The sequence below is a fragment of the Ovis aries genome, chromosome 23 (assembly GCF_016772045.2).
Source record: "Ovis aries strain OAR_USU_Benz2616 breed Rambouillet chromosome 23, ARS-UI_Ramb_v3.0, whole genome shotgun sequence".
Classification (NCBI taxonomy): domain Eukaryota; kingdom Metazoa; phylum Chordata; class Mammalia; order Artiodactyla; family Bovidae; genus Ovis; species Ovis aries.
This window is the reverse complement of record NC_056076.1, coordinates 45556574-45584173: the sequence shown is the minus strand read 5'-3', so window position 1 is coordinate 45584173 and position 27600 is coordinate 45556574. Positions and strand designations below refer to the sequence as shown.

Below are 27600 nucleotides of genomic sequence, written 5' to 3'. Positions count from 1 at the left end.
GCTGGGAAGGATTGGGGGCAGGAGGAGAAGGGGACGACAGAGGATGAGATGACTGGATGTCATCACTGACTCGATGGACGTGAGTCTGAGTGAACTCTGGGAGTTGGTGATGGACAGGGAGGCCTGGCATGCTGCAATTCATGGAGTCGCAAAGAGTCGGACACGACTGAGCGACTGAAATGAACTGAACCAAGATTACCTGTACAATCAAAGGTAGCAGTATTGTAGCTGTGGTAAATGTTAACTCAGCCTTTAGGAAAATCTATCCATGTTTTAGAGTTTAAAAAATGTCCTTAGCCTGATTGTTAGGCGTAAGTATAATAAAATGCCTCTGTAATTAAAATACTTACAAACCCACTAGACACAGCTGTTGTGAAGGGGAAAAAAATAGACTCTGAAATGGGATAAAAATAGAGCTTCATTTGGCCCTTTCACCCTCCTAGTGAGAAACCAATACGGTTGCCACTTCATTAACTGTTCTGTGTTAAGAAAGGCTGAGCTGACCACAAAATAACAATGGCAATAGCACAGTGATAGTGATGACTCTGGGAAGCATTTATCTAGAACACTGTTTTTTTCAAAGCACTTCCTATTTAGATGTTTGAACCCCAAGTTCTCAGTGTTTTCCTAAGAAGGTGGAGGCGTTGGAGAAGGTGGTCATCACCTACTTGATTGGACAGATGAGGTACCCTTGTCCTCCAGAGTCTAAGTGACCCTCCTACATGGAGATCCAAGTCTACGATAGCTCACTCTTCCAGGCGGTTGGGTCACCCAAAGCAAGGTCAAACTCTGTCTCCAAAGACCTTATACTGCAAACCTAAGGACACCAGACACCGTTCTTTCTTTTCTTTCAGTAGAAAGAATAAATTTACTAAAATTTGAAGTTAACTGGGAAAAGGTCAAAGAATTGAACGGATGAAAACGAAAACCATAAGAAACCTAGAAACGGATTCCAGTCTGTCACCAGCCTCACGGAGGTTGGTGATGCTGGCCAGTCATGTGCTCAGAGTGGAGGCAAAGTGTCCTCTCTGCCTCATTCCTGGCTCTACTCAGGTGGCTTGGAGCAATGGCCAGGAGACTTGCACACCATGGCCTCTATAAAACATCATCAACTTCATTGCTACTTGCTCCTACCCCCATCTCCCAGCCCAGGTGCAATTAGACTGGCTAAAGACAATGGCACCCCACTCCATTGTTCTTGCCTGGAAAATCCCATGATGGAAGAGCCTGGTAGGCTGCAGTCCATGGGGGTCGCTAAGAGTTGGGCACAACTGAGTGACTTCACTTTCACTTTTCACTTTCCACTTTCATGCATTGGAGAAGGAAATGGCAACCCACTCCAGTGTTCTTGCCTGGAGAATCCCAGGGACAGAGGAGCCTAGTGGGTTGCCGTCTCTGGGGTTGCACAGAGTCGGACACAACTGAAGCAACTTAGCAGCAGCAGCAGCAACCTTGAAGGAGACAAGACAACTGGAGACCAGTGGCACAAAAGGGAAAAACCCCCGAAGGCATCCCCAATTCTTTTGAACAATGAGGGGTGGGACTAGGTCTCCTCAATGATTCCATTCTTTCAACAAGATCTCATGTTACATTTGGTATCAGTTCAGTTGCTCAGTCGTGTCCAACTCTTTGCGACCGCAAGAATTGCAGCATGCCAGGCCTCCCTGTCCATCACCATCTCCTGGAGTTCACTCAAACTCACATCCATCGAGGCAGTGATGCCATCCAGTCATCTCATCCTCTGTCGTCCCCTTCTCCTCCTGCCCCCAATACCTCCCAGCATCAGAGTCTTCCAATGAGTCAACTCTTTGCATGAGGTGGCCAAAGTACTGGAGTTTCAGCTTTAGCATCATTCCTTCCAAAGAACACCCAGGGCTGATCTCCTTTAGAATGGACTGGTTGGATCTCCTTGCAGTCCAAGGGACTCTCAAGAGTCTTCTCCTACACCACAGCAATGCCAAAGAATGCTCAAACTACTGCACAATTGCACTCATCTCACACGCTAGTAAAGGAATGCTCAAAATTCTCCAAGCCAGGCTTCAGCAATACGTGAACTGTGAACTTCCAGATGTTCAAGCTGGTTTTAGAAAAGGCAGAGGAACCAGAGATCAAATTGTCAACATCCGCTGGATCATGTAAAAAGCAAGAGAGTTCCAGAAAAACATCTATTTCTGCTTTATTGACCATGCCAAAACCTTTGACTGTGTGGATCACAATAAACTGTGGAAAATTCTGAAAGAGATGGGAATACCAAGACCACCTGACCTGCCTCTTGAGAAACCTATATGCAGGTCAGGAAGCAACAGTTAGAACTGGACAAAGAACAGACTGGTTCCAAACAGGAAAAGGAGTACATCAAGGCTGTATATTGTCACCCTGCTTATTTAACTTTTATGCAGAGTACATCATGAGAAACGCTGGGCTGGAAGAAACACTAGCTGGAATCAAGATAGCCGGGAGAAGTATCAATGACCTCAGATATGCAGATGACACCACCCTTATGGCAGAAAGTGAAGAGGAACTAAAAAACCTCTAGATGAAAGTGAAAGAGGAGAGTGAAAAGGTTGGCTTAAAGCTCAACATTCAGAAAACGAAGATCATGGCATCTGGTCCCATCACTTCATGGGAAATAGATGGGGAAACAGTGGAAACAGTGTGAGACTTTCTTTTTTGGGCTCCAAAATCACTGCAGATGGTGACTGCAACCATGAAATTAAAAGATGCTTACTCCTTGGAAGGAGATTGCATATTGGAAAGCAGAGACATTACATTTGGTATAGTAGTATAATTTGGTCTGAAAGATCTGGGTTCGAGAGCCAAGTGGTGTCTCTGACTGGGCTGTAATATGATCTTGGTTATTATGAGTTAGCCTCCATGAGGCTCAGTTCTCTTGCCCATGCAATGGATGGTAATATTAAGTCTCCTTTCCTATAACTCTTATCAGTTTGTCATGGGAGAGAAATGTTGGGACTTTATTGTTGGCTGTGGTGCTCTCATTGCAAGTGTAGCCTGATCGTAACCACAGTGTCACAAGAGTTGGCACTGTGGCAGTGCTAGGAAGGCTCTTCTGAGATTATTCATCATGTGGGGATACTTGTTGGAGAAGTCACTGGTGCAGAGAAAATGTGTACTGTGACCTTTCTTGAATTGATTCCTTGGGGCTTTACAACAATCCTAAGAGGTAGATACTGTTATTGTCACTTTATATAACAAGAAACGAAGACAAGAAACTAAGAGGGGATAGCTGTGGTTTTAAATCTGTTATCTTGAGCCTGCAGTGGCTTCTGCAGTCTCCCGCAGCGGCAGGCACACCGAACTCTTCCAGTGCACAGCAACCTTGACCCCTTAGACCTTGTGCAGTGGCTTGTTGCCTTCATCATGAGAAGGAAGTATGGTTGGTATGAGAAGTTCCTTCATATAAGGCAGAATGATCCACTATTCAGAGAGTCATTGATATGTCAGCTAATCCCTGCCCTATGATAGATGCATATGTGTCTACTAAGAACTTCCTCAGCAAGAACTTGCTAGCACTATTTTTCCTGACAGCGCCCATGTTGTTCTCCCACCACAGGGTGAAGTTTCGGGGAGGTGACTGTCATGCAGGGACCAACCCAAGGCCTCTTTCATCAAGGTAATGCCCATATGGCTAGGTCTCACCAATGGGATGTGCTATGTGTCCAGGTGGGTAGGAAGTGAGCGTGCCATTCTTACTTTCTTCTTCCTTGTCAACAAGGTAGATCCAGCGTAAATCTCAGAGACCCTAGATGACAGCAAAGCCGCAAGATAGGAGGTGTCTGGGTTTCTGAATCACTGCTTTGACAAACCCTCATTTGGGCCTTATGTGAGAAACATCTATTATGTTAAAGCACCAAGATTCGAGTGTTATCCGTAATATTAGCCATTGTACTATATATCCTAGTGAAAAGAGGTCCACCAGTACCTCAGACCTGGTCCCAATCCTCCGCCATCTTGGTAACTGTCGACTTCCTTCCCTGTGGATACCGTATCAGCCGTCCTATATACAGTTGCAGAGCATCTGATCTGCTTGTCAAACAACCAGTAAGTCTATAGCATCAGTAAGTGACCCTAAGATAACATTTGCATTGCTGGAACATCATTCCAACCCTGAACCAATGGCATCCCCACTCCAGCCTTCCTGATGACATGAGAGAGGAAAGGCAATGAAGTGTGAGGACTATTAATGACACCTTCTCAGCCGTCTCTCCCCCTTTTCAAACTTGCAGATACGTCCAGCAGCGTCAGACCTGTTCATCTATTTTTGACATGTAAGTAGAATCGATCCCTCTGGAATCTTGCAGAGAGGAGGACCACCTCACGATCACACTAACTTGTATCTAGAAGCCACCAGAATTGAGCTGCTAAGACACTGGCTCAGGGGGAGATCGTCACAGGACCCAGCTCTCTTGGGTCCGTCACAGTTCTCATTGGCCCTTAATAACCTCAGAGGTGAAAAATAATTTTAGTTTTTCATGGGAGCATTATGGGTGGTAACAGTTGTTTTAGAAGACATAGATGCATCAACATGTTCTAGAACACACAGTTACCTTGGTCACAGTGAGCTCAATGGGTTCTGTAGAGAATCTTGTGAACTTCTGTTTAGTTGACTTCAAGCAGCATGTAAGAAACAGGCCTGTAAAGATAGACAGTGGAGGTCAGAAAAAAAAAAAGAGTCTAGAGAATTCAAATTACTTTGCTTTTTAATTTACTACATTTACTTTTTAAAATATTTGTAAGCAATACATGTTCATTTTAGGAAAAAAAAATAGACAATACACATTAGAAAATAAGATATAAAACTCATCTGTGATCCCACTGTTCAGATATAATGGCTATTAACCCATAGAGCTCCTATAGGTAGTTTCATGGACATTTATATATATATGGATATATATTTATCTGTTATTATAACACTTTAGTTATAAAACTGAGGTCACACTGTACACACTTTTTGTTCATTGACTTTAAGATATGACGAGCATCTTTTGCCAATAATTAAACTTCAACTCTGTGGTAGACAGCTCCTAAGAGGGTTCCCAATGATCTCTGCCCTCTGTACTCTCACTGATGTGTGATCCACTCCCCTGGAGTGTGGGTTAGACATCTGACTGACTTCTAACCAGTATGCCATGAGTGATGGGATGTCAGTTCTTGGACAAGGTTACAAACACTGGCTGCTGTCCTGCACATTTCCTCCTGCTCGCTGACTTGTTTACTGTGAGGAAAGCATCTGTGATGCTGTGACCCACCCTGCAGCAAGGAGGACAGTGCAACTGGAGTGAGGAACTGGGGGTGACCCTCAGTCCACATTCCCAGGGAAACTGGTTCCTGCCGACACCCACTGGAGTGAGCCTCCAAGTGGATCCTCTCCAGATGAAGCCTTGAGGTTATTCAAACACTTTGACCGTAGTCTTAGGAGAGGCCCTGAGTCAGAGGACCCAGTTCAGCATTCACAGACTCCTGACCCGCAACTGTGAGAGAATATGTTTGCTGTTTGCAGTTGTTAAGTGTTGGGGTAATACAACCATAGATAACTAATACAAACCACATAGTTTTTAGTGGTTGTTTAGTATTCTAGTGTAAAGTTTACTTAATCTTTATTGCAGCACATTTGGTTATTTTATTTTATTTATTTTGCTATTATAAATGAATCTGCAATGAGTGTCATTGGAGCTAAATTTTGGTATATACCATTCTTCCCTGAGGATAAGTTCCTTGAAGTGGAATAGCTGGATTTCAAAGGATTTGCATCTTTTAAAGCTTTTAAGATGTTATTCCCAATTGCTTGCTGGTAGGATTGTACCCATTTATGCTCCTGTTGGCTGTAGCTTGAAGTGGCTGCTGGCTCATACCAAAGGATTTACATTTCTGAAGCATATTTTTAGTTAATTTCAACCACTATGTCTTGAGCTATGTCTCTACGGGAACCAGCTGGAAACAAAACCCAAACCAAGTACAAAAACCGAAGAATGAAGACTAAGATTGAATATTCGAAACAGCTAGATAATTTGATCCTAAACAGTTTATTCAAAGTATCATTGATTTGAAATCACTCAGATAAACTCAACCATCCTCAAATAGTTAGTATTATTTTTCAGTGAGCTCTGAAGTTCTGAAAATGTAATAATGCTCATCTTCCCAAGAACTTTGAGATAGAAACAATACTGGCTGAAGTCAATGTAACGATGGGCTACTTTGAAAGTCTCAGCTTATTTCAGTCACACAAAGGGTTGTCAGTAAACTCAACTTTTTAAGTTACCACACGAGATGAACTGAATTCAAAAGGCATATTTTTTGGAAGCGTTTGCATGCATATATACCACCACTGTTTCCAAATTGCAACTTCACTGTTGGGGGAGAATAAATATTTTAATGAATGCTATATATTTTAAGAGGCTCTGAACCCTGTGGTTGGTTTAAGCTAAGGGTGCAATTTCAGGCATCTAAATAAGTAAATAAATGAGGAAGAAAATCCATGTTAATTGCGGTAATTTGCGGTACTTTCAAATTCTTAATTAAGAAATAAAATAGGATTCATTATCCATGCCCACTGTAGATGGCATGCATAGATCACCATTATGACCAAACACAAGACCTAAAGTTATTGCCATAAATGAAATAACAGAGGGAAACCACTGGTGCATTTTTGATGGAAGTGTGCAAGTACAAAGAGGAAAGAGAGAGCCCTACACAAAATGCTGTCTTCCATACATGCCCTTAAGTCTGACCTGGGGTTTGCATTATCCCAAAGCATCTCCCCTAAACCTGGAGTCCTCTCTTTCCCTCCTACCTCCGGCATATGTTCTTCCTTCAGCCTCACACAGAACTTCTCTGAGCCTGTATGGCAGGCCTGCTAGTGTCATCTTTCCCCCAATTATCTGCCCAGATTGTTTGTGTGCCTAGACTTCAGGTCCCTGCCTGCCTCATTCTACAAAGGTGGGAAGAAGAGAAGAACTTTCCTTGTACTTGGAGGCCTTCTGACTCATGCTGCCTTTTGATAATTAAGCATTAAATTAAACCAAGGAGAACATACAGTTTATCACACAGAAATCACTTTTCTGACGCAAATGCTTAGTTGGACAGGATACCAGCCATAAACTGGGACTGTTCCAGACAAACCAGGATGCTCAGTGCTTGCAGTGAAAACATGCCCCAAGGGTAGTGTGGGGGTGGACAGGATAGGTAGGTTTTCAGGCAGATAAAAGGGAGTTCTGCTTTGGTGATGTGGATTGTAAGGGTAGTTTCAATGGACCTCTTGAAAAAAGAGCGTTGATATACTTGGCTGTGGGAAGAGATGGCTGGTCATTGTGTTTCTGTTAGGAATACTATTATAGACTGTGGGTACGCCTCTTTCAGATCCTCTGTCTCCAGCTGCCTACTCATCTTCATCCTGCAGGCTGCCATGGACACTCCATAGGCAGTTGGCATGACTGTTGACTCTACAGCTCAACAACTGCAGTCAGCTTAGCAGTGGGAAGGGTGCAGAGCATGAGCAAGCTGGAGGAGTTTGAATGACCCAAGAGATAGGATGAAAAGAAAGGGAAACATCCAATGAAGATCTCCGAAAGGAAGGAGGCATGTTGTCAGGGACAAAACACTGAAGTATTTTGAGAAAGTAAGACAGTTTGGGGTTTTACCTGTAGACCCAAGGAAAATCAGAAATTAGATGGGGAGCTTGGAATTAACATGTACACACTGCTTTATTTAAAATAGATAACCAACAAGGGCATACTGTATAGCACAGGGGACTCGACTCAATATTCTGTAATAACCTAAGTGGGGAAAAGAATCTGAAAAGGGATAGATACATGTATATGCATAACTGAATCACTTTACATCTGAAACTAACACAGCACTTGAATACAATAATCAGCTATATTCCAATATAAAGCAAAAATTAAAAAGAAAATTAACACATATATTTCTCAAATGTCGATTATATTCCAAACAAAAAGACATTAGAACCGTCTAAAACAGACCTTTTTATTCAAAGGGGACTTAGGAAGTAGATTCCTTCATAGTCAACATCTCCTCTTTTCTGGAAGGAAAACCAGAGAAAAACCTGGACTCGGATAGCTCTAAGCAATAAAACAGTCTGGCCTTTTCTCAAATCTCACCAATGCTGAAGACTGCCATGGAATTCACCAGGGCTGAATGAGTGGTCGTATCCCATGGTATTTCATTTCTCAAAGACTCCTTCCTCCCTGGCTTTATCCAGATGGAGACCAGACCATTGCAGGACTCAAGTGCCCACTGATGTGGGAAAGGTGACGATTATCCCCCATTCTTTACCAAATGGAATCATTATACCTTTAGTTTTCTGATGATGTATGGTTAAAAAAAAGAGATGGAATTTTTCTAATTTCAGAAGTAAGCCATGGAGAAACAAATTCAAAATGTATCCATAATAACTGAGGCTAGTTATTAGACTAGAAAGAAAGAAAACCACTATATAAAGTGGCCTGTAAAATTCATTGTTTAATTGTGCTAGGTACTCTGATCTTGCTTAGTACTGAGAACAGGATGCTAAGAAGATATAATAAAAGATGGATGAAAATGAGCAGGAGATTTCTGAACCATGAGAAACACCCTGGGAGATGTGCCTTGTTATGCTGTTTCAAGAACAAACCAGGAGAATTAGTCGTTGAAGTTCTTTCAAAGAGAGACCTTAAATGCAGTTATCTCTCAACAATTACATTTGAGACTATTCATTCTTTTATTTGTTCATTTCACTTAACAAGGCTTTATGGAGCATCTTTTTTTCCCCACGTACAGTATTGGGCGCTGAAGAATCAAGGAGAACAAGACAGGGATGTACAGTCTTATAGGGATTTTACTCTGAAGACAGCAGTGTTTAAGGCATCCCTGCCCACTTCATTCTGAATTCATTCCAAAACAAAAGAAGAAGGAAAAATAGAAATGCAAATTTCACTTTGTTGAGGAAGGGCTGCCAAATAAAATTCCAAGCTGGGGCAAGTGGATGTTGAAAGATGTCTGTTACCAAAGACCTTACTTAAAGGGGTTAGCAGAGCAAAATTTCATCCAGCAGGGCAGAACCAATGTCATCTTTCGAGGAGCAACTGGTCTACAGTGAGTAGGCTTTCTATAAGAGCATCCCTGGACCCTGTGTGGCTCCACTGAGAAGCAAGGGGAGAGTTATAAATAAGAAAACACCTAGGCATGGCATCTCTGTACAAAACAGTCTGTTGGAAAAGCATATTGTAGAAGATAGGCTTAATAATGATCAGTCTTGCAGCTGTCAATCTGTTAGTTCTTCTGGGAAGAAGTAAAGGCTAAGTCAACACATGCATATATGCATATACACAACCTTCTGTATCATAAGGTGCATCCCTATAAATGAGAGAGACTCTTTGCTAGATGGTACCATAGGCTAGGCCCTGCCCCATAAACTTTATGCAAACAGCTGGTTAAGAAAGAGCTCATCTCAGTCAAATGTGAGTCAGAATAGAAAAGAAACCAATCAGAAGAGCTCTACAAAGATACTGTAAGAAAAGAAGGTAACAATTAGAGAAAACAAATAGGCAAAGAAAACATACAAAATTGTGTTGCCATAGAGCTAAAGGAAATTGTGACAAACAAATGAGCATAAGCAAACAAAACAATTTTTCAAAAAAAATCCTCAATGAAAAATATCACTTATATAAAATAAGAGCTCAAGGAAGAAGTGTCAAGACAATTGCAGGACAAACAATGAGCTAAAAGAGCTCAGGAAAGAAGTGAAAGAGAAACATAAAGTCATCACAAAAATTAGGGAGCCAGCAAAAAGTAAATAGACACCACTCAAAATACAGAAGTAGGCTTAAGAACATGACTGACAAAGTTAGCAAAACAAAATGGAAATGCATAGTTAAAAAGGATCAGCAAGGAACCTGATAGCTATGGAAGATGAAAGAGATAATAGACCTATTAGTATGCATAAATGGACAAAACCTTACTTGTTTATATAAGTGATCATCTGAATGAAATAAACGTAGAATAGAAAATGTATTTAGAGAAATAGAATCACAAAACATTTTCAGGAAATAAGATATTTAAATCTACACACAATCAAAACCAAACCAAGCTAAACTAAACAAGCCAAACAAAACCCCAAACATAAACTATCTCAGGAAAAGTTGATATAAAAATAATAGCATAAAAGGAAAAGGCTCTTTCACCATCCAAACAAAGAACTAAAACCAACGAAAGAGAGCAAAACCCAAACCAAGATTTCTCTCCTAAGAAGGGGAAATTAAGTTGGTTTCACAGCAACACGTCATGCTAGAGACAGTGGAACATGCTTACTATAACCTCATTAAGAATTAAATAAAAAACATGAAAAAAATCTATGGTCAAACTTTTCCTCAAATATAAATGCTGCACCAAACATCTAATAACCCAGAAAATGTGGTTACCAGGATCTTATCTGGAGTAAACTTTAAGATGAACTTTAACCAAATAGTAGTGGAATAATGGAAAAAACTACAGTCCTTGTGCCATAGTTTTTATTTTTAGTTTTTTATTTTTAAATTTTAAAATATTTAATTCTTACATGCATTCCCAAACATGAACCCCCCTCCCACCTCCCTCCCCATAACATCTTTCTGGGTCATCCCCATGCACCAGCCCCAAGCAGGCTGCATCCTGCGTCAGACATAGACTGGCGATTCAATTCACATGATAGTATACATGTTAGAATGTCATTCTCCCAAATCATCCCACCCTCTCCCTCTCCCTCTGAGTCCAAAAGTCCGTTATACACATCTGTGTCTCTTTCCCTGTCTTGCATACAGGGTCGTCATTGCCATCTTCCTAAATTCCTGGCTTACTTCACTCTGTATAATCGGCTCCAGTTTCATCCATCTCATCAGAACTGATTCAAATGAATTCTTTTTAACGGCTGAGTAATACTCCATTGTGTATATGTACCACAGCTTTCTTATCCATTCATCTGCTGATGGACATCTAGGTTGTTTCCATGTCCTGGCTATTATAAACAGTGCTGCGATGAACATTGGGGTACATGTGTCTCTTTCAATTCTGGTTTCCTCGGTGTGTGTGCCCAGAAGTGGGATTGCTGGGTCATAAGGTAGTTCTATTTGCAATTTTTTAAGGAATCTCCACACTGTTCTCCATAGTGGCTGTACTAGTTTGCATTCCCACCAACAGTGTAGGAGGGTTCCCTTTTCTCCACACCCTCTCCAGCATTTATTGCTTGCAGATTTTTGGATCTCAGCCATTCTGACTGGTGTGAAGTGGTACCTCATTGTGGTTTTGATTTGCATTTCTCTAATAATGAGTGATGTTGAGCATCTTTTCATGTGTTTGTTAGCCATCCGTATGTCTTCTTTGGAGAAATGTCTATTTAGTTCTTTGAGTCCTTGTGCCATAGTTTTTAACAATTAAGGATTAAGAAAAAATCCGGTGGCAATTATGATTACATAAAATCATGCAAATTTTAATGAACTCTACTAACATGAAAACCATGGAAACTAACAAAATTCAGAAGGTGAGGGGAGTGACAAGTTGGGAGGTAACTCAGGGCCAAAAGTTACCACTTAGGGCTAACGAATCATGTAAAAACCTGTATTTAAAATTATGAGATATTAGATCAGCAGGACTAACAGCATCAACATCACCATTACCATCATCAACTAAAATTGGGTAGAATAGAAAAATGAGAAGTGGGAGAAATATGTAAGTTTCATCATCTTGCAGACGTGACAGATAACAGCTATGAAGAATATATATGATTAAGGATATTATATTTAGTATTATAAAGTGAAAGTCACTCAGTTGTGTCCAACTCCTTACAACCCCATGGACTATACAGTCCATGGAATTCTCCAGGCCAGAATACTGGAGTGGGTAACCTTTCCCTTCTCCAGGGGATCTTCCCAACCCAGGGATCGAACCCAGGTCTCCCGCATTGATTCTTGACCAGCCGAGCCACAAGGGAAACCGAGGATTATAAAGATAATCACTTAAATAATGAAAAATATCAAGACTTTCTGTCTATAACTATAAACCTACATATAAATCAAATTTAAAAGCAAAGCAAAACACAGATGATATGGGAAGATAAAAGCAGAAAGCATATAATGTTACAACTAAGTCCAAGCCTCCTATCAAATAAAAAAATATAAAAGTAAAAATGTATCAGTCCGAAGATATAGATTCTTAACTTAAATTGCAAAGCAAAAAGAAAATTGTATGTATGATGTTAGCTATGGGTTTGTTGTAAATGGCCTTTATTATGCTGAGGTATGTTGCTATATACCATATTGACGAGAATTTTTATCATGAACAGATGTTGAATTTTGTCAAATACTTTTTGTCTATTGAGATGATCATGTGATTTTTATCCTTCTTTTTGTCAATGTGGTGTATCACATTGATTTGTGAATATTGAACTATCCTGTCATCCCTGGTGTAAATCCAGCTTGATCATGATGTATGATCCTTTTTATATATTGTTGGATTCAGTTTGTTAATATTTTGCTGAGGATTTTTGAATCTATATTCAACAAAATATTGATTTGTAGATTTTTTTGGTATTGTTTTTGTCTGGCTTGATATCAAGGTGATGGTAGCCTCACAGAATAAATTTGGGAGTGTTCCATCCTCTTCAATTTTTTTGGAATAGTTTGAGGAAAAATAGGTAATTACTCTTCTTTATATGTGTGGTAGAATTCCTCTGTGAAACCAGCTGGTATTGGACTTTTGTTTGCTGAGATTTTAAAAAAAATTATAAACTGAATTTCACTGCCACTGATTTGTCTGTTAAAATTGTCTCTTACTTCTTGGTTCAGTCTTGGCAGACTGTATGTTTCTAGAAGTCTGTCCATTTTTTCTCCATTGTCCACTTCGTTGGCATAAAACTGTTTGTAGCATTCTCTTATGATGTTTTTTATTGTTTTATCTCTACTGTCATTTCTTATTTTATTTATTTGGGTCCTTTCCCTCTCTCTTTTCTTCTTAGAGAAGCTGGCTAAAGTTTTTTTTTTTTTTTTAATCAATTTTATCTTTTTAGCCCAGGTCTCATTGATCTTTTCTGTTTTTTTCTCTATTTCCTCTCTGATTATTATTTCCTTTCTTCTGCTGACTTTGGGCTTTACTTTTTTTTTTTTTTTGTAATTTCCTCAGGTGGCAGGTTAGGTTGTTTATTTGAGATTTTCTTCTTGAGGAAGGCCTTTATCACTATGAATATCTATGTTAGAACTGCTTTTGCTATATCTCCTGTTGAAGAAGCTGAAGTTAAATGGCTCTATGAAGACCTACAAGACCTTCAAGAACTAACACCCAAAAAAAGATGTCCTTTTCACCATAGGGGACGGGAATGCAAAAGTAGGAAGTCAACAGATACCTGGAGTAACAGGCAAGTTTGGCCCTGAAGTACAAAATGAAGCAGGGCAAAGGCTAACAGAGTTTTGTCAAGAGAAAGCACTGGTCATAGCAAACACCCTCTTCCAACAACAAGAGATGACTCTACACATGAACATCACCAGATGATCAATACCAAAATCAGATGGATTATATTCTTTGCAGCTGAAGATGAAGAAGCTCTATACAGTCAGCAAAAACAAGACCGGGAACAGACTGTGGCTCGGATCATGAACTCCTTATTGCCAAATTCAGTCTTATATTGAAGAAAGTAGGGAAAACCAGTATGTCTTAAATCAAATCCCTTATAATTATATAGTGGAAGTGACAAATAGATTCAAGGGATTAGATATGATAGACAAAGAGTGCCTGACGAACTATGGATGGAGGTTTGTAACATTGTACAGGAGGAGGTGACCAAACCATTCCCAAGAAAAAGAAATGCAAAAAGGCAAAGTGGTTGTCTGAGGAGGCTTACAAATAGCTGAGAAAGAAGAAAAGCGAAAGGCAAAAGAGCAAAGGAAAGATACACCCATCTGAATGCAGAATTCCAGTGAGTAACAAGGAGAGATAAGAAAGGCTTCCTAAGTGAACAATGCAAAGAAAAAGAGAAAAACAATAGAATGGGAAGACTAGCGATCTCTTCAAGAAAATTAGAGACACCAAGGGAACATTTCATGCAAAGATGGGCACAATAAAGGACAGAAATGGTATGGTCCTAAAAGAAGCAGATGATACTAAAAGTGGCAAGAATACACAGAAGAATTATACAAAAAAAGACCTTCATGACCCAGATAACCACGATGGTGTGATCACTAACCTAGAGCCAGAGATGTTCGACTGAGAAGTCAAGTGGGCCTTAGAAAGCATCACTATGAACAAAGCTAGTGGAGGTGATGAATTCCAGCTGAGCTGTTTCAAAGATGATGCTGTTAAAGTGCTGCACTCAATATGCCAGCAAATTTGGAAAACTCAGCAGTGACCACAGGACTGGAAAAGTCAGTTTTCATTCCAGTCACAAATAAGGGCAATGCCAAAGAATGTTCAAACTACTGCACGAATGCACTCATTTCACATGCTAGTAAAGTAATACTCAAAATTCTCCAAGCTAAGCTTCAACAGTATGTGAACCAAGAACTTCCAGATGTTCAAGCTGGATTTTTAAAAGCCAGAGGACCCAGAAATTAAATTGCCAGTATTGAATATATTCTACCACTCCCTTCTGGCCTGTGATGTTTCTGCAGAGAAATCAGCTGATAGTTTTCTGTGAATTTCCTTGTATGTAACTCTTTATTATTTTTTTTCCTTGATGCTTTCAGAATTCTCTCTTTTTCTTTAACACATTTTAATTATGATGTGTCTTGTTGTGAGTCTGTTTGAGTTCTTCTTATTTGGGACCCTCTATGCTTCCTGTACCTGGATATCTGTTTCCTTCTTCAGGTTTGGGAAGTTTTCAGTAATAATTTCCTCAAATACATTTTTGATCCCTCTCTTCTTTCTGGGACCCGTATAGTATGAATGTTTGCATGCTTAATCTTATTCCAGAGATCTTGTATTGTTTCCATTTTTTAAATTTCACTTTTATTATTGTTCTCATTGGGTACTTTCCATTATTCTGTCTTCCAGATCACTTATTCCTTCCTCAGTGTCAGTTAGTTGCTATTCATTCTTGCTAGTGTTTTTTTTTTTTAATTTCACTCACTGAATTTTTCATTTCTGATTGTTTTTTTTTTAAATATTTTCAAGCTTCTTATTACACCTTTTTTTTTAAAAAAACACATTTTCATCTATTATTTTCCACAATTTGGTTAACATTTTTTTAAAAATTTCTGATGCTTTGAGTTCTTTATGTGCTAAATTGTTTATTTCTGTTTTATTATTTATTTGGGGGGGTTTCTCTTGCTCTTTCAATGAGGGGAGTTTCTCTCCCTTTTCAATTTGCTTTAACTCTCTCTGCCTATACAAATTCAGGTGAAACTGTTACCCATTGTGGTCTTGAATGGTTGAACATCCCTCTACAGACTGTGTGTGCCCAGTGCGTTTGGTGGGAGGGCTGGATTTTACACGAGGCAAGTGATACCTTCCCTCAGGGAGAACTGGCAGCTGTTCCTTTGGTGGGGGCGGGTGCGACTGGAGATGGAGGGACTGGAGCTGGAGCCTGGAGTGAGGCAGGGTTTCTCCTCCGCTCAGTGGCCATTACTACCCTACCAGGGGTGGGATCTGATCCCCATCTGACTCTGTTTCCTGAAGTTCCTGTTTTCCCCTCTCTCGGGACCAGGACCCTGGACCCAGAGTGAAGCAGTGCTGAAGCTCAGGGGCTCAGGCAGGCTCTCCGCGTGTGTCAGCCGCAGCCGGAGGGCCAAGCTTCTCCGGTGTGCTTCCTGCGGAGGTGCCCACAGTTGTTTCTCACGCTATGCTCAGAAGCAGCCTTGGGAGCCTCAGGTGCAAGTCCCCACTGTCCCTCACGGCGGATAAACTGTCCCCAGCTTCTGCTGCCCACGCCCTGTTGTAGAGAGGCATCACGATTCGCGCGCTGATTACCCTGAAAATCTATACCGTCTGCACGAATCGTGGTTGAGGAACGGCTGCCAGGGTTCCGGGCTGCTTCTAAAGCACTGCCTAAGCAAGCACCCGATGGCTACCGCCACCGCAGCCGGGCTCGGTCCTAGGACTAGGTCGCCTCTGTGCCCCTGGCCAAGTCTTCTCTTTGGTCGTGGCTGCCCCACATTCAGAGCTGTGCAGTGACACAGAGTGAGAGGGGTGAGTGTCTGCTCGACTCAGGCTGGGGCGCATGTGCAGGCAGTTATCCGTGGGACCGCCCAGCAGCCACTAGGACAGACTTCAGTTAGAGAATGCTTTGAGTCACATCTTGGGACTATCTATCCTTTCCAACTCCTTATATTTGTACAAATAGCTGCAAAATAAAAACCTGGCAGGGTGTCTGTTCTGTTCCCCATAACACACTGCATAAAGGTCAAGTTCCTCTGTGCTCTGGACCCTGCCTAGGTCTCCAGCCTTCTCCCACTTTTCCCATATTCAGAGACATCCTGCAACTGGAAGTTCTCTTTTTCACACCTCCTTGCTTTTGTTTCAGCAACAGCATCTTCAGCATCAGACTGATGCCGAAGCTGAAACTCCAATACTTTGGCCACCTGAGGTGAAGAGCTGACTCATTTGAAAAGAGCCTGATGCTGGGAAAGATTGAAGGCTGGAGGAGGCGAGGACAGAGGATGAGATGGTTGGATGGCATCACCGACTCAGTGGACATGAGTTTGAGTAAGCTCTGGGTGTTGATGATGGACAGGGAGGCCTGGCGTGCTGCAGTCCATGGGGTCGCCGAGTCGGACATGACTGAGCGACTGAACTGACTGACTGACTGCCTTTATTTCAGCCCGTACTGTTTCCTCTCTCTGAATGCTCTTTACTCTATCTGGTGCAGACAGAGGTAAACTTTAACACTTCATAATCATGCCGCTTTTCCGGGAAGCATTCTTTGCCTTCAAATCCTGCCAGGCGCAGGACATAGCACACAACCTAAACCTTCTGTCACTAATCCAGTTTCTTTAGCATTGAGGCAACTGAGGTACCTTTACCCCATATCATCCCTCATTCTTCATATGCAACTAGTTATTAAGTCCTGCTGTCTCTTTCTTATTTTCCATTCCCTCTGTGTAGCACCCAGCCATCACCTCGTGCACTCCTGAGCCTCTCTTCTCTGAGTATTTTGCCACCAGCCCACTCCTCCTGTTAATTCAGCATTCGGCGCCTGCACCTATCTTCCTAAAGCATCACTGGGTCAATCCAGCCCCTTTGCTCCAAGGTCTCCAGTAGATTTCCTCTCCTTTACAACTGATTCCCTCAACTGATGTCAAGACTTTTCTGAGACTGGATATGACATCTTTCCCAGCACAGTTGTCCATCACTCCCGTCTCATGCATTGTTTTAGTCACACCAAAAACACCTCCCAGCTTGCCATGTACACATGCTATCACATGATGCTCACATGCATCTTAATCATCTTCCTCATGGTCTTGCTTTCCCCTTTCTCTGCTTATTTATCCAAATCCAGCTTCCAGAGCAACTGTAAGGGCAGCTCTCCCTGGTGCACTAGCCCGTGATCTCTACTCTGATATTTATCACCAATGCCCAGCTTGGCTTTATCATAATTCATGCTACGAATTGCATTTATTTGGACAAGTTTATCTCATATGATAGACAGTAAGCCTCAGGGATACTATCTTGGGCTTCTTCTACATGTCCTTGGCATCTTTCAAGGGACCAAGAATATAATAGGTACTCAGCAAGCATATACACTTTTTAAAAAATATAGCATCTGAAGATGCCAGCTCACCTGAGCTTTAAACAGTCTTCTTCACTGTCCCCCTCTCTTGCAGGATTATGGTGACCCAATTTCTAACTGTCATTTCCTAATTATTCACCTAGCCTAATTAATTACAATAGAGTTGCTTAATATTTTAAGAACTTCTTCCCTAGCCATCATCTCGGTGGACCCCCCACATGATGCTGTATGCAAGACGGAGACTGTTAGCTCACTTGCAAACAAAGAAATAAAGTTGATACATCACTGGTGCAAGCGGGGCTAGGCTTCTGGTTTTTGTTTCCAGTGTGATATTCTATATATAGAGAAAGCTGTGTCTCTACCTCAAGTTTCTAGAACTTCTCTCTGGAAGTCTAAGAATGTATTTTTAAAACATTGATTTTTGTTAAAATGTCTTCTTATTTTGCTTTTGATTTCTCCTGCCTTGTGAGGATACCCCTCTCCCCCCCCCCCCCCCCCCCGATGGTACGCATTCTTTTTCTCTCCTGAATGATGGCCTCACTCCATCCCCTTTGGTTTTCTTTGCCTGAGTTTCCACTTAGCCCTGCCACCCCCTGGAGAACCATTCTGGCTTAATGCCTCCTGCATCTTTTCAAATTGTTCTTGTTCCTCAGCTTGGGATTTCCTGCAGGGCTGGCCTTCTCAGCTAATGAAGAGTCTCTAGCTGAAGGCACTGTCCCTGACCAGCTTTCCCAATCCTGCTGGGAGGTGGGGGTGGTGGCTGGTATGAGAGTCAGCACCAGTCCTACCTTGATACTCTGGGATTGCAGGCAGGAGGCTCTGTGCCTGCAGTTCTGTGAGCCCTGGAACTTGTAGGTACCTGGTTTGGTTCTGAATGACCCCGCTCTCCCATCCCACTCCCACCCCCCCTCCCACTGTATCTTTGAAATCCTCCACTTTATCTTTTTCCTAGAGTTTATTCAAACTGCATTTTTACTTTTTCTAAATTGTTCAACGGTGTCACTTTATCATTTGTGAGGGTGGAGTGGAAGAGCAGTAATAATGCCCTAGACTAATTGAGTAGAAGTGACCCTTTATTATGTATTTGAGAGATGCTGGGGTCATCCCTCAACATAATTGCCCATTAAAAAAATAGGTGGGTTTTAAGTTGTCACAATCCTAGTGGCAGATATCTATTATTTCTCTTCCCTCTTCTATCAGCCATAAAGGGGAACCGGTAACTAGCTTGGCTACATCGTGGAACCTTATCTCCTTGGCTATCAGATTGGCCCAAGAGATGCCCATGTGACCCAAACTAGGCCAGCCAGAACCCTTCCCTAGGAATTTCCAAGCAGAGCTGGACAGAGGAAGCCAACTTTCCCGCCTGGCTATTGAACCGTCAGGATATGAAGCTGTAGGGGCTGATGCCAAATCCTCAACAATAGCCACTTTGAGGAAATGACATAACACCCGCAGAGAAGTGTAAATAGAGATAGAACCTCGTTATTCATGAAGCCAGCTCCCACCAGTGTTTTTTCTGGAGTTGGCTACATGAGCCTGTAAATCAACTTTTACTCAAGCCAGTTTAATTTGTTAATTGCAATCAAGAGAGTCCTGCTAATATAACCCCTTCTGTCTGTAACTTGTCTCATCATAGGTCCCAGATGCCTTTGCTTGGTTGCTCAGCTGCCCAAGACCAGGTGTCTTCACAAAGCAGCACTGCAGTCTCCTAGGGGGTTGATTCCTGTTGGCTTATGAATCTAAAAAGTCCTGCCTGCATGGCCAGTATCCCATTATTGGTAGATAAGGCATAAAATGCGTGTGCCCTTGCAAGAATGAGAGCTCCACGAGGCAGGGAATTCTGCCTCCTTTGTTCGCTGATGTGCCCTTCTGTCTCCACAGGGTTAGGCATGCAGTGGTATGCTCGATGGATGTTTGTTGACTGAAGGAACCAGGGAATGTGGCCGTGCATTGGTTCACAGGATCACACAGAGGGCTGGGCTGCCACTCTTTCTCCCCAGACATCTTCCATCACTGCCCGCTGCATCTGAATTTAACCCTCTCCTCAGTGAAGCCTCAACCTTCCTGTCTAGTTTCATCTCTTATACTCCCCAGCTTGCTCAAAATAGGAGCTAAGTTACTCCAATCTCAGCCTGTTTCTGCAGCCTCTGTGCCTTTGCCTGGGTAATTCCATCCCTCTGGAGGTCACCTTCTGTTTGACTTCACAATCTCATGTTTGGAACTCATGCCTTGAGGCCTGGCTCAGATAGAACTCCTGCCATGTGGCAGGTCTGTCATGCCCATTCAGAAAGTGGCATGCTCTGGGGATGCCTCATAGTGCATCTTTCAGCCTTCATCCCTGACAACTCATATTAATAAGAGCCACTGATGAACACACCATCCTCCCCGCAGTAGACACCAGACCCCTGAGTGCAGCTCTGCTGTCTCCCTTTGTCATTGTCCAACATCTTTTTTTTCTGTCCCCTCTTCACCCCCAACCACCACCCCACTTTCCTATTAACTAAGTTCTAGTGGCACCCCACTCCAGTACTCTTGCCTGGAAAATCCTATGGATGGAGGAGCCTGGTAGGCTGCAGTCCATGGGGTCGCTAAGAGTCAGACACAACTGAGCGACTTCACTTTCTCTTTTCACTTTCATGCATTGGAGAAGGAAATGGCAACCCACTCCAGTATTCTAGCCTAGAGAGTCCCAGGGATGGGGGAGCCTGGTGGGCTGCTGTCTATGGGGTCGCACAGAGTCAGACACAACTGAAGTGACATAGCAGCAATAGCAGCAGCATGGATGTGAGGGTTGGATGGTGAAGAAAGATGAGTACCAAAGAATTGATGCTTTTGAACTGTGGTGTTGGAGAAGACTCTTGAGAGTTCCTTGGACTGCAAGGAGGTCCAACCAGTCCATCCTAAAGAAGATCAGTCCTGGTGTTCATTGGAAGGACTGATGCTGAAACTGGAACTCCAATACTTTGGCCACCTGATGTGAAGAACTGACTCATTGGAAAATACCCTGATCCTGGGAGGGATTGGGGGCAGGAGGAGAAGGGGACGACAGAGGATGAGATGGCATCACTGACTCAATGGACATGAGTTTGGGTGAACTCCGGGAGTTGGTGATGGACAGGGAGGCCTGGCGTGCTGCAATTCATGGGGTCGCAAAGAGTCAGACATGACTGAGCGAATGAACTGAACTGAACTGAACTGACTGAAGTTCTAGCACAGTCTCAGGCAAAAATGGAGGCCAGTGAATATTATCATACATAAATAAGTCTGTGCACCTTGGTGCAAACCAGTAAGCTCTGGCCTTCCTGGAACAAGCACGTGAAATCAGGCTGCAGGGCTCATGTACAGAATGGGGCTAAAAAGTGACAGACTTTATCATGGCATGGGTGACAACATGCACAGCTAATGGGAAGTTCTGGCTCATGATGAAGGGCTCAATAAGTGCTAGTCATTCTTCTTGCTGATAGATCTCAGGTATCTAGAAAGCTGGGAGAATGCTCTTCTTCCCATTTCCTATCCAATCGAGGTCTCTGATATCTACAATCTGACATTAATTTCCACTTCCTGCCTTCCCACACATCTACCTGCCTCGAGGGTGCCCTCTGAAAGGCTGCTTCTCAGTTAGCCAAGCACCCAGCTTCTCCCCTGTGGGAGTCCACCCCTTGTCTTGGTTCCTTCACTTTCTGGGCCAGAGGAAGTGTGAAGGGCAAGGGCAAATGAGGTCCACCGTGGAAGCTCTACCAGTCACTTCCCCTGCCTGGGCCTGGGAGAGATGGGACAAAACCAGAATGCAAAGCAACCTGGCGACTTGCATTAAATTCCTTTCACGACCTGAGCTGGCAACAATGAGGCCCAAGGAGGAAGTGCAGCAGGTTTGGGGGCTTTCTCCTATTTTCCCCTCCTCACATATATACAGTTGGCTCTGGGGCCTCCACTCCTCTCGCTAAACCCCAAACAACTCCCAAGGCTAATGATGTGATGGTGGTCTGAGACAGAGCTCGCTCTCTTCTTTTCTTTTTGTGTCTGAGGTTCTCTCTCGGTCTTTGTCTCTCCCCCAACTGTCTTACTCTACGAATCTGTATTTTTTTTTTGCTCTCTACCTCATATGTCTGTGATCCTAGTTCTTGCTTTTCTGTTGGTTCTCTCGCTCTCCCTTCATTGTCTGTTTCTGCCCATCTCCCTCATCCTGACTCTTCTGTCTGCCTCCCCACATGCATCTCAGCTTTCCAGCTCTCCTCCCTGCCACAATGCTGCAGTGGTGAGAAGGGGCCCATCGATCTGTCAGAGATAGGTTCTGCCAACCTCGACTACCTCTCTCCAGCTGCTGGCAATTATCTGGAGGTTGGCACAGGGCCCGGAAACTGCCGCGCACCGCCCCACGGCTCAGGACCTGCTCCTCCACGCCAGCCCCCTTGGTGGACTGCTTGGTGCCGTGCCCAGGATGTGACAACCTGCAAAGGTCACACACATACTCCAAAGAAGATGGACCGCTCTACGAGGGGAATTGACATTGGGCAGATTTGCAGATGTCCCTCCAGACTTTCCAGCCTTTCACACTGGTGAGAAATGAGCAGCTGAAATAGAAATTGTAAGTTGCACAGAGTACCTCCACCACGTGCGTGCACACACACACAGACACACAATCCTACACCTTAACATACGATCAAGTTTTTAATTTCTTTCTTTTTTTAAAAAGTAGAATTTTAATCTGCCTGGTTTGAAATACTAGCTAATTCACCCACATGACCTCACTGGAAGCTGACAGTGTTTGGTACCCCCAGGCTGGGAGTGGCCTTGCAGTGATAGGATGCCGTGGAGTTCCGTAAACTCCATCACGGGGATGACCCCCGTTTCCCTGAGAAGCCAGTGGGATTTCAGAGTTGACAAGGACTGGGGAGGATCTTTTAGGCCAAGTCCCTCATTTTGGAGCTGGGAAATTTGAGTTCGGTGCAACTGAGGAAGATACCCAAAGTCAGCCAACTAGTAGGGAGAAAAGGCCAGATAGGAATTCAGGTTTTCTGGCTCTAGATAAGGCCCCACGTTACTTTTCACCCCATATCCCTGCTGGGGAGCCTTGGTACTTATTGCCCTTTAATGAGGGAACTTACCCTCCAGAAAGACAAATGATTCTGCCCAGGTCACTCAGTTATTAGGTGTTCGAATTCTAATGTCTTCTGGTATTCTCATTTATTTAAAAATACGTTCTCCCAATCAGTCAGATAACCTTATGAAGCATCCCAGTTATCAGAGCTATTGAGCAAAGGCCAGGCAGAGCTCGTACCTTGGGCTGCTTGAGCCTGCTCAACTCTGCTCAGTTCAGCTGGTTCTGGGCACGGATACACCTTTCATCAAATCTAAAGCAAAGTCCTGTCATAGAGAGCTTACTCTGTTCAATGAGCCTTTCGCTGAGGGCTGGCGTGTGTCACGAGCTCACGGCAAGGCAGGCACCTCCTGCCCCGCTGTGGGCCCAGTGCGGCATTATCTCATTGGAACCTTGGTGCCTGGGGGTTAGTGGCTCATCCGCCACCAGACTCTGCCTCGCAGTGGGGGGTTACCTACACGCCCTGTGGTGCTGTCTCACTCAGTAGGTGGAAGGCTCAAGAGGAGACAGAAGTACACCAAAAAGATGACTGAAGGGCAATAGAAAGTGAAAGTGTTTGTCATTACATCGTGTCCTACTCTTTGTGATCCCATGGACTGTAGCCTGCCAGGCTCCTCTGTCCACAGAACTTTCCAGTCCAGAATAGAATACTGGAGTGGGTAGCCATGGGCTTCTCCAGGGGATCTTCCCGACCCAGGGAATGAACCCCGGGTTGCCTGCACTACAGGCAGATTCTTTACCACCTGAGACACACAAACCCAGCTATGACCAGTTTGTGGCTCACTTTTGGGTCGAGTGTCAAGCGGCGTGTTGAACGACCTTGGTTGTTCCCCTGTGTCCTTTCGTTAATAATAAAAGCTGTCGTTTACTGAGCCTCTACAATGCACCAAACACTATGTCAGAGGCTTCATCTGAATTGTCTCCCTTAATTCTCACCATCACCCCCACGAGGTTAGGGCCATCATCGTGGTCTGCTTCCCTGAGGCTGAGGCCACCTGACTGCTGGCTGAGGGAGCTGAGTGTGGAGTTCAGTCTTTCTGAAAGGGTGCCTCACCCCTCTACCCTACTGCTCCCTAGGGTGCCCCGTTTACAGGGAACCCAGGTGAGAGGGAACCCAGCTTCACTGCAGTGAATTCATGATCTGTGGCTCACGGGAAGGAGAAGACGGCCGAGCCATCGTGCAAGCAGAGCAGATGGGGCTGTTTATTTGGAGATGTGGGAACTTCCCAGTTTCCAAGGGCATTCTGTATCACAGCACATCACAAAAGTGGGCGCTTATGAGACATGATCACCATGAGGGACGTGGGAAGTTAATGCATGTTCAGCATGTTTTGTTTTAGAACGGGAGGGATAATCACAAAGATGTCAACAATAGCAGAGATCGTGTACTGAGCACGTAGGGGACAGCTGGCTATCTGCCTCATCCGTATTTCACAAAAATCTGTGAATTAGGCATTATCCCATTTTGAAAGGGAGGAAATTCAAGTCCAGTGATGTTAAAAACAAAAAAAATGCCCCACAAAAACCTCTGCAGATTTATTCACTTTGTAAGTGTAGGCGCTCAGGTGCGTGCTCAGCTGTGTCTGACTCTTCTCGACCCCGTGGACTGTAGCCCACCAGGCTCCTCTGTTCATGGGACTTCCCAGGCAAGAACACTGCAGTGGGTTGCCACTTCCTCCTCCAGGGGATCTTCCTGATCGAGAGATCAAACCCACGTCTCCTTCATTGGCAGGCAGATTCTTTACCTCTGAGCCCCTTTAAGTGTAGGGCTGGGATTCAAATGTCAAGCTGCCTGCTTCCAAAGTTTTCCACCAAACTGCTCTCAAGGAGGCACACACTACCATTTAGAAAGCTTTCCTACTAAATAATTAAAACTTCAGAACGGCCCTTGTCCTTAAAGGGATACATTTCAATTACCTGGAACAGTCACTGAGGCAGAAAAATCTCCCTGACTATATACTCTTCCTAGTCTCCACTTCAGATCGTATATCTCAGAGCCCTCAGGCTCCAGTGGACAATATATACCTGCCTGGCAGCTTCACGAGGGGGCCCTAAAACCGAGGGATTTACGGAGCCTGCTAGACAGCCTACCAGGCCCTCGCCTGCTCGGAATGGAGGATGCTGGCTGAGACTCACTGGAAACCAGGGCTGGCTCCAGCCAGTCAGCTGGCTCTAAAATTCTATGCCTTTGGTACGGAGGTTTTATTTTCTCTTTCGATGCTGTTATGGAGTACGGTTGAAGAGAAAATTCCCTACAGTTCAGCAGACTCCAGATTTATGGAGTAGTAGGAAAATATTTGCCCTGTGTTTGGGACTGCTGAAGAGGGAAAAAGAAATATCTCTTTCTCTGCATTTCTGAAAACAGAAACATTGATTTGTTTTGCTTGGGGTTTGTCACTCTTTTAATGATAGCTTGATGTTTTGGGTGATTTGAGAGGACCGAGTTTCTTGCAGGTAAGACTGGCGCCTGGGAAAATGCATGTTTGCTTCTTACATTTTCTCCTCCACCCCCTTGTATCCCTCCTGCTCCATGTTCCTTTTTTTTTCTTATTGAATCATTTTTTTAATTGAATTATAGTTGATTTACAATGTTGTGTTTGCTTCAGGTATACAGTGAAGTGGTTCAGTTAACATACATATATCTATTTTTTCAGATTTTTTCCATTATAAATTATTACAATATACTGGGTATAGGTCCCTGTGCTATACAGTAGGACCTTGTCGGTTAGCTATTTTTTCTATAGCCATGTATATATCTTAACCCCACCCACGTTTCCATTTTAATCTCCCGCCCTGCATTGATCCCAGTGTCCATTTCACCTCAGACTTTCCCTGGAAGGAAAACAACCTAACATTAATCCACAGCAATTATGAAAAATTCCTTTTGGATTTTTGTCTTAAAAAAGCTGAAGATAAGTCATGCTACCTCATCCAAGTATACTCTTACTCTCAACTGATGTAATTTCTAGGCACTTATGAGAGAAATACATTCCAGCGGAATTTAAAGTTCTTTTCACTGCCCTTCATGTTCCATCGCATAAGCAATGGTGAGTTCTGCCCGAACATGAGGCTGGCTCTGACTACAAACAGGGATTTCGCTTCAGAACCACCTCTCTACAGAGCCAAAATTATTCTGGATGCTTTGATCTCAAATATCCGTGTGAAGCTTCCTGAGTTGAGGGGTAGGTCTCAGGGCCAAAAATAAATCAGAGTAGATCCTATAAAAAGATGAGTCTGATGCTTCCCTCAGAATGCTGCTCCTAGCGGAGAAGAAACCAAGAGAAATGCAATTCTCATTAATCAGGCTCTCAATTTCACCCAAGCTAGGCGACTCTAGAAGATGACGTGGTCCCTCAGATTCATCCTCATACTCTCCAGTGTCCCTGAATGCAAAGGAGCGTCTCTGAAAGGGGCCACAGCAATGCTCTTCCTGCTCAACATCCCCCAATGCAACAAGAACTTCTAGCAAACTTTGATTTACCTCAGCATGTTTACTCAGCAGCCAACCTGGGATTGGCAAGTTGTCAGTGTCAGGAATAATAAGAAAAAGAAGGACTTGGAAAGGGTGGAGCAGGAAATAAAAAAAAATGGGGATAAAGTGGGCAGAAGTGAGGAGCCAGCTTTTGAGGGACCATAAAGATAACTGGAGGAAATAATGTTGGCCTTGGATGGCCTTTGTGAAGGAGGAGGGAGGTGAAATCTGGAGGGAACGACTGGGCTCAGGGCACTAGGCATTAGGAAAAGATTTGAGAAATATACACTTGGCTTCCAATTAAGTTAAATAAGAGTGAGCCAAAGCCTTTTCTCTCTCCAGCTTCCAAATCACACAGTGAGACTCAGGAGGCAGGAGCCAGTAAAATCTTGGACACCCAAGGACCAGGCCCACACATTCCAAATGCTTCTTAGGTGAATATTTTCTGCAGCAAAGCAAAATGAATTTACAAGTATCTCATTAAAGCTGCAGGGGAGGGAGACTGTAAAATTTCCAGGGAGGGAGAGATGGTAAATGGATTTAATAGCACAGAACTCATTAGTACCCATTATTACTAATTTAAGATGTGAAATATTACTGATATTTTCTTTATTTAGTGCATAATCTTTGTTGTTTGTTTGAGTAAACTTTGTTAGAGCTTTCTCAGCTTTTTTATAGCCCACACTTCTCAACCCTATTTTCCTGTAAGTTGGAATTTTCACAAAGGAAAAGTCTATTGAGAAGGGCTTACAGGAAATTCCCTTGAATCACAGATTCTGGGCTGGCCATACCCCAGGGTGGAGTGTGGAACCTGGTGTGTACAGGTGGAATGGGACCACGATGGAAAGACTTCAGTAAGAGGGTACAGCACAGAGGCAGTGTGGGGAGGACAGTTGAAAAGTCAGAGTACCGTCAGTGAGGTCCTAAGCGTCTGCCTTCTCTCTACCCACAATGGCACCATGTTGAACCACTACTGGTTGAAGGCAGCATTATTTCCCACCAGAAGAAGATACACTTGAGAAGATGCTAGATCAAGCACATCACCGTGAAAATGGCCTCTTAATCCCTGGGAACCCAATGGCTTTGTCTGAGAGAGAGCCAAGAAGTTGGAAGAGTCCCGAATATAGCGCACTAACCAAAGAGCATGGGCTTGGGTGGAGGCACTTTGCACCCAGTGGGAAATGACCAAAGGTGAGAGGAAGGAGACGCAGTAAAACGGAGGTGGAAGACATGGGCTGCATGCAGCCATCTCCAGGTCTCTGTGAAGTGCCTCAAGCTCAGTTTCTTGTCTTGAGGTTGAGTCATCATGGCCTTTGCAATTTATTTATA

At 43.4% G+C, this 27600-nt stretch overlaps 1 protein-coding gene across 3 annotated transcripts in view; it reads right to left on the bottom strand.

Annotated features, from left to right (window-relative positions):
• The window catches only part of SLC14A2 (solute carrier family 14 member 2), a 495406-nt gene that overhangs the window by 209997 nt on the left and 257809 nt on the right, over nucleotides 1–27600 (bottom strand). For all 3 annotated transcript variants that reach the window (XM_042239672.2, XM_027961051.3, XM_027961053.3), the window contains one exon: nucleotides 4566–4651. The gene's annotated coding sequence lies outside the window, so the exon portion shown is untranslated. The remainder of the gene's footprint in view (nucleotides 1–4565; nucleotides 4652–27600) is intronic.